The 19,357-nt window shown below is 32.7% G+C and overlaps 1 long non-coding RNA gene across 1 annotated transcript; it reads right to left on the bottom strand.

Moving 5' to 3' along the window:
- Positions 1–17,477: 17,477 nt before the first annotated feature.
- Positions 17,478–17,806, bottom strand: LOC115885839. Its single transcript, XR_004050797.1, has 2 exons — positions 17,567–17,806; positions 17,478–17,515 (listed from the first exon to the last, which is right to left on the bottom strand). It is a non-coding gene; the product is annotated as an uncharacterized LOC115885839 (long non-coding RNA).
- Between the last annotated feature and the right edge of the window lie 1,551 nt (positions 17,807–19,357).

Below are 19,357 nucleotides of genomic sequence, written 5' to 3' on the forward strand. Positions count from 1 at the left end.
TAGCAGCTATTGCTAAATTAAATCACATTGTAGCCTCATCTTTGTGAGCATTTTGTTTTTTTAATCACGACATTATCTCTCATTTTGGCATTAGGAGATACGCTGCTTTAAAACCAAATCTAGTTTCTTCTTTAAATATCACACTATATGCACATAAATTAGAAAGACAAATATGTATATAAATTATTCTTGCGACTTCCTTACCATCATTTTACTCTTGAAAGCAATTTTCTTATTTGAGAGATTAAAATATTATAAAAAGAATGATATACCAGCACTGTGTTATTCCCTAAGAAGCATTTTCTTTTTCATTAGCATATTCTTTTTACTAAAGCTTTGTCCAATCTAGCATTCAAAGTAAGTCTTGATTACATTTTCTTTAACGACCCTGTTTAATGATTATAAATTAGCTGTTATTACCGATCCTGTGACATTTTTAAAGGGGTTCATGACCGTAAAATCTAATAATGTCTGTGTTTCAGGTTTTTCATCGACGCTTTGTTAATTAAGTTGTAAAGTGGGCTTGGAAAAAGTGTGAGAAATATAATTTCCAGCAGTTTTTACACCCATTTTCTATAGAATTCACTTACGGCTATATTGTAAAATTTAAATTTACCTTATTTTAGAAAGAAAAAATTGAATTTGACTCTGAATTTTCTTCGAATATAGGCAACGTCTTTCAACAAAACTGTAATGTTGCCAGTGCTATTACATCATTATTACATATGTATATTATTGCTTATGTACCATCATTTCCTAAATTTGAGGTCTGGTTGCGACCATGTAATTGAAAAACCGCCAAAAGTTTCAAATGCTGTTGTAAAACCCGGATGACCCGGTATATTTGTACTGAAATCAAATACACTTGTACGCTTTTTTTGGATCGTATCGGCTTCTTTTATCAAAACGAGGTTAAGGAAAGCTTCGTAACATCCAAGTTAGTAGGCTGCCTGCCAACTTCCTTTGTCCAAATGTAAAATTATTTATTAAATATAAAAATGGCTTCAAGTACAAATTCTATGAAATCCGTAAAAAATAGTATATGGATTGATAGCGAGAACATAAGTTGGAAAATGACTTTGATACGTTTGGAAGAATTTAATGCTTCAGGAGTTTTGCAGAAAAAAGTAAAGTCACATGTTTGGATTGATATTATTTATATAATCTTGTAGTTTCTGTATTCTAAATTATTACTTCAAGAAGAAAATTAGGCGCCCTAAGTGGCCTCACGCTTAAGGATCCATGTCCGAGTCAAAAATATCTTCTTTTTTTATCAAAAGTTATTTAAGTTCTTTATGCAATTCAAATTCCTGAATAAGAATACCTGCAACTAGTCCCACATCTTGAAACACCAAATCCGACATGTGACTATTTTTCACATAACACTGGAAACCAACTTGGGCCGAGTATACTTATACCTACAAGTTGCTTGATTCAAGTTGTCGTCCCTTATACCATGTCAACCGGGCTAATGTGGGGTCCGTTATTATTCATAATTCTTCACGGTTTCTATTAGAAATCCCTTACAAGTTAAGTATAACAAGAAAAATAAAATTTTGAGTTTTGTTTTCTCGTCGAAGTTTCTAGATCTGTAAATTTTGAACTCGTTAACTGATTTATAATCAATACCAAAAATAAATTTAAAGGCTAAGATATAAACTATTCTTTGATATACATTCTCCCTCTATACGCTCTTTTATTACAAAATCGATTCCTGCAGATCAAAGCATTTCTCACATTCGAGAGATTCAGAGACTGCAAAAAAAACACCATATTAAATCCTGTTACTTTTTTCCTATTTATCCTTAGAACTATTTCTCTTAACTTTTTTTCATCCAGTTTTTTATTCAGGTTATATTCCAGTCTAGTGCAGACGGGACTGAATTAAATTATTGTCTCGAACTCTGTTTAATGGTTATAAATTACGTGTTGTATTGCCCATACTCTGACATTTTTCATGAGTTTTATGAGCGTAAAATCTAATAATGTCTCTGCTCTCTCATATTTTTTAATCGGCATTGTGTTAATCAAATTGTGGAGTAGGTCTGGAAAAAGTGTGTGAAATATAATTAGAAATAACTCTAAAAGTGACTCTAACAAAAACAGTTTAATCTTTTAATCAGTGGCTGTTCCTCAATAAGTGCACATGGGCATGTCATAATCCCCAAATTTAATGCCGCTTCTTAAGAAAAAATAATTTAAATTTTTATCATTTTTCTTCATTCGGGTTTATTCGGGCAATAAATGTCAGCTATCAATGCAGCTTAGTGCTAATCTAAGATAAGATCTATATCTGTACCCCAGAAACACACTATGCAAAGTTACATAACGTAGTTTTGAGAAACACGAAAGTTCTTTTATGAAGTTATTTCCTGATTACCCTGTTATTTTTTAAACCCTATGTTAGTAATATTTGGTATATGAACAACTTATTTTGAACTTAAATGAAATGTAAAACAGTTTTTTTTTAAATAAGTTACCAATACAATTACAAATTACAAATACCAACATATTTTTGAATGACTTAACATAATTTGTATATTAAAAAAGAAAGTGAAGCCATGAGAATTATCAGCGTCATATTGGCTCTTCTGATTTCACGAACTACAAAGCCTGCACGTCTCATTGAGGACACAGCATTCATTAGATTGAGGATGTTATAGCTTAAAATGATTAATTGTTGTGTAGCCTAAAAATATTGAACCACGGGCTGTAGGTTAGTTCGACTTAATGCCATTAATGGAAAAAAGCATCGTTATATTCTTTTTCTATTATTATAATCTACGTATTTGTAATCGACTCCTACCAACATAAATTAAGAAATTCGTTATCTATCCCACTTAGGAAAATACAACCTCAGGTGAGATATAAAATAAGACGTAAAGTATCTTCAAGACTTCAGATGTTCGCTTAGAGCCTGGAAAGGAATTATATATAAAGCTAGTTTAAGCAGGGGGAATAGAAAACGAGGATATGTAAGCAAAGGGACTTTGGGACCCAGGGGTATAGGTTTGAAACTCGGTTTGAGGGTGGCAAGTTGAAAGGGGGATGAACAGGGACAAACAAACGAAACTTTGGGCAATTTTGCGACGTCACGGTGTTTTAGTGGATCAGTTTTGCAAAGTATTTTAGAAGCTATGTTACCAAAATAACTTACAATAGTTGAACTATACAGAAAATATCAGAGTAGAAACAAGCATTTGTAATTGAATTTTATCTCAAAAAGATAAAAAAGTTATGGTCTGTTAAAAGTATGGATATAAAAATATCCTCTGAAACTTTCCTTGACATTTCTACGTTTAATGTAACTATTTTTAACTTGATATACTAGGACAAATTACACATAATTGACACTTTCAAGACTTAATTTCTATAATTTCTATAACATGGTCTGAGCAAACAAAAACTTTGAAACAAACCAATTTTTACCACGCAACATATCCATCAGGGTAATAATAATAGAGAAAACAGAACCTTGCCACGTTAGTATATATCGAAGAATAACATACTTTGTAGCTTTGAGTACATATATTTTTTACAATAATTTAATTATGTTCAAAGAGTATAGACCTAAGCACCGAATATTAACTAAAGACTAATTTATTAAACTGCGGTTTAGGTTCTTATCTGATATTGATGTTGATCAATTCACACTTAATTCTCAATATAAGGTGACAAATCACGTAGAATGATAATAAATAATTAAAAAAAATATAATTAAAAGTGATACATTAATAATTTATAAATTAACAACTCATAATTAATGTATCCATTCATTAACTAATAACTGTTAATTAACAACCAATGAATTAATTCATGTACATTCAAAAAAATATGCAGAAATATTTGTTTCTCTTGGAGCTTAATGAGCAACTTAGCTCACCAATGTTCGAAACGAGTTTATAAAATAAACATTTTTAACACATAACCTAACTGCTTTATAAACAACACCCTATATTACTGGGTCAAAATTAATTAATTAATTAAATATATATTTAACATTACATTATAAATATTCAACGGCCGTATATTTAATTTTACCCATGTTTATATACAAGGATTTTACGTAGGTTTCATATATTTAAATTATTCCTCCGCCAATTTGTCAAGAACAAAAACCGCAGGCCGTGCTATTAAATTTTTTCCATACTTTTTTCGGGCTCGACCATTTTGCACCCTTTCTATTCTAATTATACTGTCAACTTTTTATTTCACACCCGTTGGAAATGTAATCAAGAAAAAGTAGTAAAATTTACAATGGTCATAAAAAGGGTCTAGAAAAGGTGAGGTATGAAATATTGGAACGGTTGTAAATAAAAAGAAAAAAAGTGTGTACCAGTAAAACAGACGTTTAGGGTTGAAAAAAGAGGGATATTTTTTAGTCCCGCGATATTGAAGAGGGTGCGTTAATTGATTTTGGACATTCCAGCGCTAATTCCGTAATTTATTCTGGGCACAAGGGAGTGAAAAATTTCGAATTTTATCATCACGAAGTGGATTTATAAAATTGCTTCTGTTGGTGTAATTTAACACTAAAATTGACCACTTGAAACCAACCTAGAATGGATATTTTGCTTGTAACAACCAAAGAAACAATACCATCATTTTCTAATATGCTAAAGATATTTCTCAAACTCCAAAGTTGCTGTGAACAGTTTTAGAGGAAATTGGGTCTCCTTATCTGATTCGTGCGATTGTGGGAAATTTTTACATTCGTTGTAGCTGTTTAAAAATTCTGATAATTATATTTATATTATGTTATATCGTAAAACACGCTTTACAGTAATAAGTCTGTTAAATTTCTTTTACCAAAGTAGGCCTGGAAACTTTACCAGACTACCTAGGAAACTTAACCGTGACAATCCGAAGATTGTTCTTACTTCACACCAGTTGGGAACACAAGACAGGAAATCCTTGATTTATCTGGGTCGTAAGTACTTAGAAACTTCTTCGAGTCTTAGAGCGTTGTAGGACTCCCAGTCCATTTACGGATGGAGTATCCCAGGTTCTTGAGTTCCCGCTTTTAGTTAGTTTCCACTTGGAAAGCAGAACGGTTCTGCTCCAGCTGGTGGAGTGTTCGCTCCTTTTTCTAGCTAGATCAATTTTCTCATTACCTTCTATCTCTTGGTGGTGGCACCCAGAGTAGAAGGAGGACTTTGACACCTTTGTAGAATTTGTTCAGCTTTCTAGGTATTCTTTGACCAACTAAGAATAATTGATTGATATTGGAGTTGATCGCTTTGAACCTGCTTGACTATTAGAGGTAGATGGTTGGCTGCTCTTGTTCCCGATAGTTCTTAAAACAAATAGCAATAAATTATTGTAATGACTTGAATGTTTTATCCAAATAGTATGAAATAAAACACTCTATGCCCATTCATCTGCACTTAACTTTTACAGTAATCGGTTCGAAATTCTGGTATATCACTTCATTGCCCGACTTATAACGTTAATATCTATTTTTTTTAAAAGTATACACTTTTCATGAATTCCCATTAAAACATTCTACATACTAAGATATATCTTATTGCGCTGTGCACACTTTATAGTACATTAAAAATTTGAGAAAACGTTTTTATATCTAAAAATTTAGTCTCAACTCAGCTTTTCCTTTGTCCTAGACATGCTTAGGTAATAAAATAAATTCGTAGCGCAGAACGTGACGATATAACTATTTGTCGATATCAGCAAATTTTATTGAACAGCGAAAGAGTAAGACTTCCGAAGAAGTTTTACAGTCCGGATACTTTAAATTCAGGATTGTGCCTGCCCTTAATATTACTTTCTTCCACGCCATAAACAGAGCAAAGTCTACCGAGTTTCTTGCTTGTAGTTAACTTTATCCTGTTTAAATTACGCTTATCCTCCGGAGAAGGTATATAAAATTCCTCGGAAAATTTACCCAGATAAGAGAATTTTAACGGTAAACTTTTAAATTAGTTTGTTTTGAAAAATATGTTTTTGTTCCTCCTCTTCCATTCTGGCTATAAATCGTGTTTCTTTTATTTTTTCTATTTTGTTATCCGATCTAGACTGTCAAGAAAAATGGCCAGTAAAGTGAGAGATTTTCAAAATCAAACACAACAGCTTCTTACACCAGTTCTTGTACTACTTTTAATACTGTTTACAGTTACAGTTAACAGGCTAGGTATAAATTAGAGCAAGTATTAAGTTATCCTAAAAACAAATCGCCTCTACTAGAAAGGTCCAGTATTTATTATTATTATCAGGGATACCATAGATGTTCCTAGTATTACTATATAAGATTTTGAGGAGACTAGAGTAAACTAGTATAGTAGTTTAGAAGTTTAATTATAACTAGATTTAAAGAGCACATGTCTCGACTGAACATTGTAGAGCAGATAAAGCTTGTGTTGAAGAACATATTTTCATACAGATCTTAAATTACCCAATTTCTTCTAGTTGTCTAACTCGGATCCAGTGTTCGAAGTAAAGTGTTTTGTTCGAAGTAAAGTTTTATTGTAAAATAGGTAGTGTCTTATTTTGCTATGTGGCGCTAAAGGTTTCACCTTCAACTGTATATCTACTCCTTTAATTAAGCATTAAACTGCATTCAATTTGTATAATATGAAGCATTATGTAAGCTTATTAAATTGCATAAATCAAAATTTAATTAGCAAAATAATATTACGTAAGCGATCAGGAAAAAGGGAACTAAAAATTCTTATTAAAAAAGCCAGATAGAGTTCTAAATCATACCTTTAATACGATAACCCATAAAACTTTTAAATATCGGAAAAATATAACTGATTTTATAATGCTCTAAATTTTTACCGCTCAGTCTATTACCGATATCATTGTTCAAAAGCACTTTTAATGGTCTTTTCTTATTTGAAGTAGCTTTAAGAGATATAGTTCGTCTTTACCAGTTCTTCTATTATCTACCTACAAAATGCGCTGATTTTATCTACTCATTGTAATATACTGAACAGTTTTTATAAATTATTGTTCAAAGAGGTGAAAGTTTTGTTATAGTTCTTTTATAATGAGACAACAATTTTAAGAGAGTGATTTTTTCATTATTTTCCTCATTTGCTAATAACTAATAATATAGCTTTTTGTAGTGATTATTCTCCTTTATTAGTAAAAACGCTTTGGTAGAATAACATAATTAGGAAGATCTGGTATAAGATTACTATTTCGAAAGAATTTGTTATAGTCCTTTTATTTTGGCAACAATAATTGTAAGAGATTGGTATTCTATCTAGGTAACAGTTTTTTAAATATATTTTGTGTTAACTATATCACATCATAGAAGTATTTCTTATCCAGTATAATTTTATTTCCCTTATTTGCTCGTAACTAACAATACAGCTATGTATAATGATTATACTCCTTCAAAGCCAATCTTAAGTACGTGTCTAACACTAGTTATATATTACAGCAACTAGGTATTAGATCGGTATAGATATAATAGTCTAAGAGCTGGCTACATAAAAACCCTTATCATCGTTACATGGCTAATTTTTCTTTATTAATGGCAACACAAAACGATACTCGTTTTGAGTTGCCATTAATAAATATGACATTCCATCAATCGGCATGCATGTATGCCTTAATTTGTTTTTAAAATTATGGCCTTTGGAAAACATTTTATGCCTCATTCGTGTTGTCTGTTGGCATTTTAGCCACGAGAAAAATGTCTGTATAATAATAAATAAAAGCTATTTGGTAATTATAACTCGTGTAACCTTATAATATTTTTAGTATCAAAATTTCACCCTTTCAATTGGCCGCCCCAGCTTTAAGCCACGGGATCGCGCTGGCAGACATGACTTTTTCATAATGGCAACACAAAAGGATACTTCACAAAAAAAAAGGCCATGTAAGGATGATAAGGTTTTTTATGTAGCCAGCTCTCCGTCTATAACTACTACATATTTATGACATATCTTGTCACGATTTTAATTAGAAATAAGGTGGACAGACTCAAGGGCATCACTAACTGGGGGGAGGATTACAGGGAGGTGCAGATACCTTCTTTAGAGATTCAAAAAAATGCTTCAAAGGCAGCAGCTCTTCGAAAAATTAAAAAAAAATCCGGAATATTTTGATTTACTTAATTTATATTACATGTTTATTCCATTTTTTAAGAGATACAATATTTTTTGTTTATACATTTTATTTTTCATACCTATAAGTTATACTATCTCCGCCCTTCATCGGCTGGTGATGCTCTAGAAGAGACTAGACGATAAATTACGACTACATTCAAAGAAAATCATGCATTTCTCAAAAAAATCATAAAAATAATGCTATTGACAATTTAAATTAATGCTTTCGTTTCCAGACAGTTAGGAATTTATGAGAATTTCAAGATCAATATAAATCAAATCAATATAAATATCATTATAAAGACAATATGAACAGAGTTCTATGTTCCTATTCTTATTGCTTCAGTAATGTGTTATTTCGCCCAATTAGTTTGGTTAAAAACGTCGATTTTGTTACGGTTGGTAACAAACGGATGCTCAATTTGACAGTTATAATGTAGATTTAATCATTTGATGATGATATTAACATGGTTAACCAATCCATATTAATATCATCATCAAATTCCAAAGTTTAAAATAAATAATTTCTTAAATAGCTCAAAACGATATTTAAGTGTTCTTTTCGTTGAACTTGCTGAAAATTATTGTACGACAGAAGAAAACCTTTGTTATGAACTTGGAATTTGCGGGAAATCTAATTTTTTCATCAATAAACCCGCTACAAAATTATAGATGTTGCAGTCGGTATAATACACTTAATGCTGTTAATATTCTTGTATATCACTAACTCAATATTTAGTGGTAAATGTAAATCACGAGTCACCACTGTCTGAAATCTGAAATCCTTCATACAGCTTTACCGACTGAAGTAAAAAAAATCGTATAATGCAAACCCTTTGAGAACCGAAAACTTTTGAAGTGCCGTGGCCGTCGACACTGCAGAGAAAAAACAAACTACGAAGCTCAACAATGTCTCATATTTGCACTTTAATCTCCGGCCATTCCCTGGAGAAAGTTGGGAAGTATCCGAGGCGAAACCTCAGCCGCTCTTTGTGCTGAGAAAGAACTGACGGGGTTGGTGGAAACGGTTCCATTCCCCCGCCCCTCATCGTTTTATCCCCGTCCGACAGGAAATTAAAAGGGAACGTTAAAAGTCCCCATAAATTGTTTAGTTGCAATTAAACTCTTCTTTTATAGGCTGTTTCCATTAATGAGAGGAGTTAAGTGGCGCCACGATTTCTGCTCTATAACGATCCCTTTTAGAAGGAATTTGTTGGCTCTGCTATATTTTTATTTATATTCGTGTAGGGTATGTTTTGTTACATTCGTTCTTCGACTTTATTCAGATTGGATTTTTAATGGAGTTTGAGTTTCTTAATTAAAATCCAATGTTCTATCTAAAACTATAACTACGTTATTACATGTTTTAATTTTTACTATGAAGTTGTAATCACAAAAGTGTTTGAAGATTGAAAATATTAATAAAAATATTTCGCAAAATACCCAAAAATTACTTGTTTAGCTTCCACTAAATAACAGATTATGTTAACAAATTTCATTTTATTTAATAACAGTATCAAAATTAAATTTTTAAAATATATTAGTTACAAGCATAATGTGGTGTTGAAACTACTCACTTTTAAATTTTTGGAAGTCACATTATCTACCTTTACTTCTTTCTTCCATTTACCTCACCCATTTACTTCACTCACTCGTCTTCTCTCATTACTTTAGCTTCTGCTCTTTCTACAGCTTCTTTAATATCTGATAGGGTACCAACGTTAAAAAGTTTTTAGTATCTTTGTTGAACAAATTCTATGGGGAAACGAACGATAAGATCCAAATTGGCAAAATTTATTTATGTTTCTTTAGTTTTGAAGGTTAGCAGGATAATATCGAAAAGTCAAAATAAAACATTAAGCTTCATTGAGAACCTCGCAATTAGTGGAATAAATTAGTGGTTTCAACTACACTTTATACTTTTTAGTTTACGATCATTCAGAGTATCTAAAAAATACAATTAAAATTAATAGAATATCCTAGCAACAGCTCGCGGTAATCAGTTGTATCCATAGAGAAAGCCTAATATTTAGCTTATAAACTTTTGATTTCTAGTCACATTTTCTATTGACGGATGATAATCAAAGGCGAAAATGACACCACTCGCATATTTTGAAGTATAATTGGTGGAAAAGTTAAAAGTTTGGTAACTTTTTCCACTAATTTCCACGAATCTTGACGTTCTGAATGCTTACATTCAAATTAGAGGAACAAATTTCTACGCTAATTGAACCACTAATTTATGCCATTAATTGTAACTAATTAAATAATTAACCCCGAACTGTAATATTCTTAGGAAATTTAAGATATGAATTTTTGTTCTAGTACTTTCTGTTACTGATTTGCTCTTTTTCTATTTCTATTGGCTATTGCAGCCCACAATAAAGAACCTATTTGAGTTACGTCAAAATTGCAATAAAAACTTTGTTTGATAATTAGTTTAGTTTTTTGATAGATAGTTTTCTGTTGAAGTTTGAAAAAATCAATTTTCTTACAAAATCACAGCTTTTAAGCACTTAAGTGCTGGTACACGTTGAAAGTATATAAATTTTAGTCAAAAACAAACATATTTTCGCCATTATATACATATATTATGTGCATGGAAAAATATATACAGAGTGAGTCTTAAAAAAGTTTAAATATTTTTAGGGAGTAGTATATTTCGACCCCAGAGATACGATTATGAGAAGTGATGAGATTTCACTTCAATTTTCAAAAGTAAAATTACTCGTAAGTTATTTTGGAATTATTTGTAAAACGGTAAAATAAAACATGTTTTTTATCGAGATCTAAAAAGCCCTGAAAATATTGGTACTTCTTTAAGTTCACCCTATATATACATGAAAGTTGGCGATTTTCGCCAAGATATCGATTTTGATGACATTATTGATATTAACTAATTGGAAGGTGTAAAATATGGAATAACGGACTTCCGGAAGAAATTCCGGAACCGTATAACTGCTTATATCTTTAAGCTGTTTATGAAACTGAATTAATTTATAATATTCCCAAGAAAAACTAAAGCGCCTATATTGGTAGAAAGCAAGTTCCGCCACGTCGCGAATAACTCCACAAATATTTGCATGCGGGAAGCTGAGCGTGGCAAGCGAACGGAACGCCACCAAGCGGCACAGAATGTTATTCCGTTAAATATTTTTACGGTGCCGGTTTAATTTAAAGCAAGTGGCTTGTTGCAGTTGCTAAGTAAATATGCGGTAGTAATTTTGCATGTTACTACCGTTTCCGACTCCGAACTCGTCGAGCAAACAGAAATAAATTTGGTCCGATGTTTTAATTTGTGGACGTAGCACAGTGGACTTAGATACCAGATTATTAGAGATTAAACATTTTTTGTTATTTTTTACTCTCTTACTTTTTGCCTCCATACAAGACTGCAATGTTTTAAAGGTTATTATGCTTAGATTTTACTATCATACTATTGCTCTTCACAATGTCTCGAAGTTGCCTTGTTGTTTCCATTTCCTTGCTTTACTATGAAATAAATTTATTGTTTAGCTCAAAAATTTAACAATATATTCATAAGATCGGAATTCAAAATGCAAAATTTTGAATTCCATATCTATAGATAGTAACAGATAAATTATTATTCTTTGAAAATTGTTTTCAAATTAGTATCCCTTTTCATTGATTAGATTGAGCAGGTTTATGTAAATTGATGGAACATACTTTTATAACATTTATGCTGTAAAATTTGAAAATCTCTGAACTTTTTAACCACAAATAATGAGTCTGCATCTCACTCTTTCGATGTCAGAAGATGTCAGAATAATTTTCTGATTTTTTTTTAATTTTTTACCAGAACTGAGGTTAACAAAGAAGAAGAAAAAAATTATACACGGTTCCGATATCAACTACTATTTTTCTGTATTGGCGTTAATATACAAATTCATTATGTTTTTAATTTTCTTTTAGAACAAGATTTTTTTTCTGTGCCCAAAAGTTATTCTGTGCGATTTTGCACTAAATTATTCCCTATTTTATTACCCGTTCATATTCATCATCATCATTCTCAGCTTATTCAACCACTTCCAATTATTTTATTTTCATTCCTTTGTGGTTGGGTCCATTGTTGTTTATTGTTGATCATGAGGGCCCAAGTTATTCCTGCTAATTTCCTAATATTAGCCAATTCATTCCAATCTCTATAGTCTAATATTAGGGACGTTTGGTCTTCCTTCAGGTCTCTTAGTTCCTTGTGGGTACCATCAAAGTCATATATATTGTCTAACGACAAGCCGTGAAGTACGCAATCCGGCAACATGTTGTTTAGTCCGCTGGTTACGAATTCTTATCGATTTTCCCCAAATTACGAGGTGTAAACAAGTAAAAACCACGTAAAAACTCGAGGTGAGTTGGTTGAAGAATTTAAACATTTTGTATTCTGTAATCTTGCTTCATAAAAAGTGTTCGTTATGTAACAAAACTCTTATAAAGGGTTAGGGGTTCGCTCAAGTCAAAGAAAACTCTTCGAAAAACACTCCGAAAATTCTTTATTCTTGGTATCTAAAATACTATACATTTACTTAGCAGGGGGAAAATTTTATATATATGGTACAATCTTACCTATCAAGCCTTTCTACTAACTTTTAAAAGTACAGTTTTACACTTTATGGCCACAGGATAATAAAATGAATACAATAAGAATAGTTGTTTCAGCGTACAGTAGCGAGAGTAAAATGAGAATCGAATTCAAATATGCAAGGCGCAAAAAAAGATTTAAATAAAAAACTGACTCTCCAGGTAGAGCTACGACCAAATAAGATTCCCCACATTGTTATGGCTGCTACAACCGCCCCCTGTCTAAATAAAAGTAGCTTTACTCTTTTAGGCTAGACACATCCGAGTTATAAGGCTTCAAATGAGACACGTGGAACATACCTCTCTCTTCGTCGGTATTTTCCATAATTAAAATATAAGTTGACAGGCCTACCTTCTTTTTAATACGATATGGACCCTCAAAAAGAAGAAGAAACTTCTTGGTTTTTGATGATAGGGCTGAAGAAACGGGGTTCGCTTTAAGCAACACCAGATCTCCAGTAGCAAATTCTTTATAATGTCGACCAGGGTGTAATATCTTCCGACGTTCAGCGCGGCTTTGTAAGATCTCTTTAGCTAAAATAAGTTTCTTTTCATAACTAAGCACCTTAGGACTATCAGGATAATCGACCAGTTCTCGTGTAAAAGAGGTAAGCGGTTCCTTGAAATGTAATTCGGAAGGTGTAAAGCCTGTGGATTCATGCACCACAGAATTAAAAAACTGACCAAATTTCCGTACATGTTTAGCCCAGGCCGTATGTTGCTCAAAGCAATATGTTCTAAAGAGACGACCTAATTCGCGCATGTATCTTTCAACCGGGTTTGACTGAGGGTGTCTTACCGAACAATGAACAACTTTAATTCCAAGAGGTTGTAAAGTATGTGACCAGGATTTTGACGTAAACTGCGAACCATGATCAGTTAATATCCTTTCAGGCTTACCCATTTTTTTAAAATAATCTAATATTAAACGGTTTAAAATAGCTCTGGTAGTGGCCTTTTTTAAAGGGTATAATGTCACATATTTCGTAAATAAGTCGACAATCACACATAAGAATGTAACGCCCCCTGTAGACTGGGGTAACGGTCCGTATAAATCCAGACTAATAATTTCATTTTTTTTCTCGGATATTACAGGAGAAAGAGGAGCTTTTGGTAATAAACTCAATTTTGCCTTTTGGCAAATGTCACACGCTTTTAAGCATTTTTTGATATCACGAAACATGCCTTTCCACCAGAAATCATTTTTTAAAATACTCCATGTTTTAAAAATTCCAAAATGACCTAAAGAAACATGATAATCATAAATAATTTTATTTTTAAATTCTGATGGAATGCACAAACGGTAGGATTCATCGTCTGATTCTCTTACAAAAAGCAATTGATTTTTAAGAACAAATTTATTTATCTTTTCATCAAGTTGTTGATTCTCTAAACTTTTATAAATTGGCCCAAAATAACTATCGTTTTTTTGCGCGGCAGGTAGTTTTTTTAATAACGTGTTCAGCTTATCAGGAAACTTGATCGACGAGGAAAACACTTTAAAACACTTCTCACCCGGAACCGAATAACGAATACCAGGGTTTCTCGATAGTATGTCGGCTATTTTATTTTCCGAACCCTTAACGAAAGATATTTTAAAATCATACTCTTGCAGAGCTAAAGCCCACCGAGTTACCCGAGGCGTGAGTAACCGACACGTTTGAATATAACATAAAGCTCGGTTATCGGTTAGCACTTCGAAATGACGTCCTAATAAATAAATTCGCCACTTCTTTAACGCAAATACAAGAGCCAAGATTTCTTTTTCGTTGGATGTGTAATTTCTTTCCCGATCAAGTAAAAGTCTACTAGCGTACGCTATTACTCGTCGTTCTCCCTCTATCCTTTGAAACAGTTGAGCGGCTATTGCGTAATCACTAGCATCAGATTGTACGTAATAAGTGGCAGTATTGTCGGGGTGGTATAGTAGTGTAGCATTCTTTAGTAACCGTTTTAACTCATCGAAAGCCCTGTCCTGTTCAGTATTCCAAACCCACTTATTTTTTGTTCTTAATAATTTACTTAAAGGTTCTGTTACGCCCGAAAAATTCTCACAAAACCCTCGATCGTAATTACATAGTCCCAAAAATGACTGAATATCTTTTTTATTTTTCGGTTTTGGATAATCCTGAACGCATTGAATTCTTTCAGGATCGGGTTCTATATTATTTGTGCTTACAATGTAACCCAAATAATTTAATTTTTCTGGCATAAATTGACACTTTCGAAATTTAACTGTCAACCCAGCTTCGTTTAGACGGGAAAAAACTTGATCCAAATGATTTAAATGGTCTTCAAAATTCTTGGAAGCTATCAAAATGTCATCAAGATACGGTATAACAAAGTCATCAAACTCTGAACCCAATATCTCAGAAATGCATCGCGAAAATGAAGAAACAGCGGTAGAAAGTCCGAAAGGTAACACCGTAAATTGATAGCACTTAGTACCAACCAAAAATCCCGTATACTTTTTATCGCTTGGGCGCAGAGGTATTTGCCAGTATCCAGACGACAAATCAAGACTAGTTTTAAATGGTTTCCCGAACAAAGACTTCATAATATCATCAATAGGTCGTGGTAACTCGTATTCTTTTTCTAATACCCGATTTAAATGTCGCGCATCCAAACAGACGCGAACCGACCCATCTTTCTTAACCTCTGTGACTAACGGACTAATATATTGGGTGGAAGCCCTTTCAATTACCCCCCAATCAAGCATTCGCTTAATTTCATTATCTACAGCTTCACGATGTGCAATTGGTATAGGATATTGTTTAACTTTAAAAGGAGTTTCATTAATCAATTTAATTTTGTGATAGTACAATTCGGTTCGCCCCGGTATATCAGAAAATATATTTTTATATTTCAAGAGAAGATACTTAAACTGATTTTTTTGTTCAAATGTTAAAGATTTATTTTCGTTTATAAATTCTGTATTAAAACCATTTCGATCAGTATTTAAAGTATTTAAGGAATATTCTTTTTTTAAGGCTATCGTTCTAGTTTTTTTAATGTCGCTCGGAGGAATATAAAAATGAATCGTATTAATTGTTGAGACTGTAAAAAACTCTTTATTAGAATTTAATAATGTTATTGTATCATTTTCTAAGTTTATTTTACTTTTCACTGAAAATAAAAAATCAATACCTAAAATTATCGGAAAAACTAAATCACTAATTAATAAAAATTCATAACTAAAATAGTTATTAGCTATTTTAAAATCAAGAAACAATTGTTTCGCTATTTTACGTTGTTTTGTTTTAAACGCCCCTGTAATACGAATCCCCGTTACCGGAAAACTAGGAATTTTCTCTTGAAAATCTCCCAATTGAGCGTAAACGTCACCGGATATGCAGGATATTTCTGAGCCGCTGTCAATTAGTGCTGGAAAAGAAAAATTAAAAATTGAAACAGTAATAACTGGTGATTTTTTATTTTCAATGTTAAGATGGTCAAACTCACAGTCAGAGCCCCATGGCTCTTCTTCCATATTTTTATTTAGTATTACGGCCATTTTGCCACTGTCAGTTGTCTCCGGCCCTAAAGACTGTGGCTCGGCTCGTTTCCCGATATTTCCAAATTCGCTACCCCTAAATCGTCCACTAAATCCACCGCGGATACGTTTCGATTTGCATAATTTTTTCTTTCGGGTCCCAACCTATCCTTTTCATAACGCGACCCAAAATTTGATCTGTCTACCGTTCTATGATTATAATATTCCGCTTGTTGCAGTATTGGGATTACTTCTGACAATTTCTTTAGCCCTATTATAGCGCTAAATATATTTACCGGAAAATGGCGGGCTATACATTGAATTAATTCAAACTCAGACAGGGGTGGTCTGAGATATTGTGCCATAGCTACGTATTTTGTAAAATGGTCTACTAGAGAGCCAGTTTCATACTTTCCTTGCCAAATTTTTAATTTTATTTCTAGTTGTTTAGTTTCGCTCCAAAAATATCTTAAATATGCTTCCTCAAATTCTGTAAAAGTAAGAAATGATTTAAGATATGCCTCACTCCACGCTTTAGCTCTACCCTGTAATTTTTTTGCCAATAAAAATTTTATTTCTAGAAATGAGGTATTATTTCTCTGTAATAAAAACTTAATTTTTTCTAGAAAATCTATAGGGTGTAACGTATTATTACCATGAAATTCTGGAAGCATATTATCTATGTTTGCTAAAATTCTATTATATTCGCTAATGTTATCAATTTGAAAAGGTAAAGTTTGTTGATTGTTATTTTTAAAGGTATCTGTTATAGATTGATTTACAATATTTCTTATAAAACTATCTAAGTTATTAAAGTCCCTATTATCATATGGCGGTGGTGGTTGGCGTGGGTGTTGATTAGTTTGTTGTGCAATTCTTGTAGAATCAGGAACTTTTACTTGTTCACCCAAAAAATATGGAATGTTCCTACCTTGAAAATCCATGCCCGATGTATATATTGGTGATTTCTGTGTAGGATAGCGTGGCAAACCTCTGGATGCATTCGAAAGAGGAATGCGCTCATTTTCTGGAATATTCCTACGCCGGACAGCTCCAGTAGGTTGTCTTCCACTTGAAGTCTGTTCTGGAATGACGCTCTCGTTTCGCTGGGAAAATGTGGGAGTTGTTTGTAGCTCCTCGTTCATTCTTCTCGCCCCCAGACGTGTTAAGGGTGGTGAATTTCGACTGTTATCAGCAGGAGGTGTTCGTCGAACTGCCATTCTTAGACTCGGCCGTAGTTGGGTAGCCAAGATGTAACAAAACTCTTATAAGGGTTAGGGGTCGCTCAAGTCAAAGAAAACTCTTCGAAAAACACTCCGAAAATTCTTTATTCTTGGTATCTAAAATACTATACATTTACTTAGCAGGGGAAAATTTTATATATATGGTACAATCTTACCTATCAAGCCTTTCTACTAACTTTTAAAAGTACAGTTTTACACTTTATGGCCACAGGATAATAAAATGAATACAATAAGAATAGTTGTTTCAGCGTACAGTAGCGAGAGTAAAATGAGAATCGAATTCAAATATGCAAGGCGCAAAAAAAGATTTAAATAAAAAACTGACTCTCCAGATAGAGCTACGACCAAATAAGATTCCCCACATTGTTATGGCTGCTACAGTTATTCATATTTGATAAAAATATAATTAATTTTTCGATGCCTAGACATTGCTGCGTTCCTGGCTGTACCTCAAATTATGCCAGTGCTTTGAAACATGAAGGAATGAAAACCACATTTTCTCTTCCAAAAGAGCAACATATTCGACATGAATGGATCCGGTCAATCCATAGGGACAATTTTAAATTCTCCAATAGTTCTGTAGTTTGCGAGAAACATTTTGAAAAATCCGAGATAATAAGAGTTGAAACCTTTAAAAAATAAAAGAAGGGGTTTTGGGCGAATTCCCACTCAAAAGGCCAAGATTATGTGAAGGTGCAGTGCCGCACATTTTTCCTAATCAACCCAAATACTTGTCAAAACCTCTAACAACTTCTCGAGCTGACCCTGAAACAAGAAGGAAGAGAAATTTAGGAAATATCAACAGGAAACAGAACATTTCTTGAAAAGTGACAAAATAAGTGTTTATAGGAAACTGTGAACTAACAGTATGTGAGCTGAGATGGATTCTACCTGAGGACAAGAAACTGAGCCGATGGTCACAATTGGACAATCTACTTGCTAGATAAAGGTTTTCAAGGCAGGTACCGAAAGAATGTGAGTACTATGTAGACAAAGCATACGCAAATGTTCAAAAAGCTATAAATTTGTATCAGGATTCTGAAAATTTAAGTATTCTACAGTTGATTTCACTTTTAAAATATTGTACCTACTTATAGTAAATTATCGTTTTTTATAAAATCAATAATTACCGATTCGCAACAGTCATTAACATCACTTAAATATACTATTTATTTTTGCCTAGGTATTAAATACAAAATTCCAAGGTGATTCACCCCTCGTAGGTTAGGTACTTACGTACCTAAATTGTTGTAATGTACTAGGTAGATAATAGTTATTTTAAGTATTTTGTATCCCGTAATAATAATTTATTATTGGAATATGTATATAATAAAAATAAAATATGTTTTTTTGTAATTCTTGTGTGGTCTCTTTTTTATTCATTTCTCCTATAACAATCCATTTAAAACTATTTTTATCAAAGCTATCTGTCGAAACCGCTTTGTGTATTTTTTTTTTCTTTCAAAGACAAACCGCTTTCCGCTTTGTTTAGTTAACTTTATTTTCTCATATTTTGTCAATCGCCACCATGAAACATGAAAACAAAAGTTAGGTTAAGTTATGCCGGACCACTTAAATTGAAATATGCGACGTTGCCTTTTTAACTTCACGGCTTGTCGTTAGACAATATAGATGGCTGTGGTACCATGCTGTCATTTGTGTGGCCCATCTTTTGTCCGTCAGGTTGTCCATCTTTTGTGCCAGGTGTCCTACTTGTTACCTGGGTCTTTTGTCGTATCCACTCTGTCCTTTTACTATCTTTCTTGGTTATTCCCAGCATATTTTGTTCCATTGCGCGTTGTGTGACCTGCAGTTTCCTTATAATATCCGTTTTAAGTGTCCAGGTTTCTCATGCATAGGTCATGACAGGTAGTACACATTGGTCGCGAATGTTTTCTTCTTTAGAAAAAGTAGCATTCTAGATTTGAATATAATTGAGTTTCTTC

The sequence above is a fragment of the Sitophilus oryzae genome, unplaced genomic scaffold (assembly GCF_002938485.1).
Source record: "Sitophilus oryzae breed Bouriz unplaced genomic scaffold, Soryzae_2.0 scaffold_427_pilon_pilon, whole genome shotgun sequence".
NCBI lineage: Eukaryota > Metazoa > Arthropoda > Insecta > Coleoptera > Curculionidae > Sitophilus > Sitophilus oryzae.